Raw genomic sequence first — 2,391 nt, 5'->3', positions numbered from 1 at the left:
CATCAAATGGAGGATAATGAAGTGCAATAAAAGAGTATATTAAAATGTTGAACTATTATTTCAATGAAAGCACTGAAAATAAAAAATAAAGTATCTGATGAAAGGAACCATTAAATCTGTGTTGTTGTAAAAAGTGAAATACAGAAAGAGGAGATGAAATGTCTGAAAGGGGGGTCGGAGCAGCCTGGCAGGTTGATACGTGTGGTAACATATAATTGGGATGTGTGAAGAAGCGTAGAGGAAAGAGACAGTAAACCTTACGAGGGTGAACAAACAGAAGGGAGGCCAGGCCAGGGCACATGTCAGGAAAAAAAACAGTTTATATGATAACACACCCCAGACCTAATACAAAGGAACCAGTTACTTTAAAGCAGTTCTGTTAGAAGGCCATCGTTAAGACAGAAATATTAGTCACATCTCTCTGTTGGGCCTCTGGTCTCCCTGCTGGGCTTTGGCTTTGCCGCCTTGTGAACGCCTCCGTAGTCCCTGTTAAAAGACGGGTACACAACAAAAGATGGTTTACTATGAATGAATAACTAACGTTATTACTGGGATGAGCGGTACAGCATTATCTGACGGTAGCGTATCTGTTTACCACATGCATTATCTGGAGCCGGACGGTATCGACTGGGCGGGGCCTAACCGGAAGTGAACGAATTCACCAAAGTGGGTCTGGGTCTCTTGAATGGCAGGCTTTAACCGGGTTTATTTAAGCAGGCAATGGATATGGGTTGATGAGAAATTGTGTATAAGTTAGTAGGGATTGGGAAAACTATTTACATGACAGCTCAACTTTCAGAATACAAGGTGTGTAGGTATTGCTAACAACAAACTATAGACAGAACGTTGGTTGCAACAAGACACATACCATGACCCAGGATCGGGCTTCTGAAGTAAAATACGTGGAACAAGAGTTATAGACGAATATAACTGGCTTCTTTTTGAACTTTAAATTTTTTATGATCAGGTGAATTTTTTGCATAACAACGTTATTACATGGGAAAATCTACGTCATACATGTTGCCTACGTGACTGACGTTGCTAGTGAAGTTAACACGGTGCAGGGTATACCTCCCGTCTACAGAATACACAGTGATAAACACACACATTTCTAAATCTCGGTCATAACGTTACCATATACTGGTACGGCCATATGAAAAAGCATGACCAATCCACCGTCCATTCAACGTTACAAGGACAGCACCTAGCTAGCTAACGAGAGATGTCATGCATAGTGGTTCAGTTAGCTAACGTTAGCTCAGGGTGTATTACATAATTATGATAGCAATTGTCAAGCATTAAGCGTCAAGTCTTTACATTGATGTAAAAACATTACAGGTGCACAAGAATGTCGCGGACACACTAGAAGATACTTACATTTATTTTATTATTTCACCGTTGCCGATGTCGCTCAAACTCAATGTTTTTTCTAAAAACCGGCAAAGGCCACCGGAAGTAGCTTGTGGGTATTTGGGAACGCAAAGATTACACTGGGACCGGCGAAGGATACACATATCATCTTCTCTCCTAATGGAAATGTTTCTGAATGAAGACTCTTCCTTCGGGCGAATCATCGAAAATTGGAACGTCCTTCGGGGCGGAACTCGCGACGTTTGATGAGTGTGCGTCCTCCTTCGGCTTTGGACGGATCCTTTCCTTGACATTGGGAAAGGGGAGAGTGTAGTGTCAACAAATAGTCTTCTCATACAAACATGGATGGAAATTTGTCAGAGTAGCTAACAGTTTTCTTCACCCTGTTTAAGTCTTTATGCTAAGTAAGCTAATCAGCTGCTGGCTCTGTAGCTTCATATTTTTATATAATATAACTTTACCGCTGAAGTGTCAGCGCAACTTCAAGTATAAAGTAGCATCAATGGAGGATAATGAAGTGCAATAAAAGAGTTATTACAATGTTGAACTATTATTCAATGAAAGTCACTGAAAAAAAAAACAAAGTTACTAGAATGAAGGAAACCATTAAATCTGTGTGTTGTAAAATAGGTAACATACAGAACGAGGAGATGCAATGTCGTGAAACTGATTCATTGACTAATCAGTCGCTTTGTTCTTTTTTTATGTCTTCTCAACGTATGGAGCACACTCGGTAATGTTGCATGATCCATCAACTAATCGAGTTTCTTTATTCGAGGAACAGACCTATGAACTGATCAATTTGTCACACAAGCGAGTTTCCATCCACCGTGTCAATCGAATATCTGACGTTTGGTAAAACAAAACTTGTGAACAAAGCGGTGCACAGTGTGTTTCATCCAATGCTTTAAGCCAAAAAAAACCTGTGTGATGATTCACACGCTGGTTGTGACAAATGGTATGATAATTGATTTTAGGTACACTTTTAAGGGTTTTCCATTCAGTTCCGCACTGATCGCA

At 40.2% G+C, this 2,391-nt stretch overlaps 1 protein-coding gene across 1 annotated transcript in view; it reads right to left on the bottom strand.

The window, feature by feature from the left end:
* Positions 1–2,391, bottom strand: part of nek5 (NIMA related kinase 5) — a 202,024-nt gene that overhangs the window by 42,540 nt on the left and 157,093 nt on the right. The gene's annotated exons all lie outside the window — the stretch shown is intronic.

This window comes from Etheostoma spectabile, unplaced genomic scaffold (assembly GCF_008692095.1).
Source record: "Etheostoma spectabile isolate EspeVRDwgs_2016 unplaced genomic scaffold, UIUC_Espe_1.0 scaffold333, whole genome shotgun sequence".
NCBI lineage: Eukaryota > Metazoa > Chordata > Actinopteri > Perciformes > Percidae > Etheostoma > Etheostoma spectabile.
The sequence above is the reverse complement of the archived record's forward strand: the minus strand, read 5'-3'. Positions and strand labels throughout refer to the sequence as shown.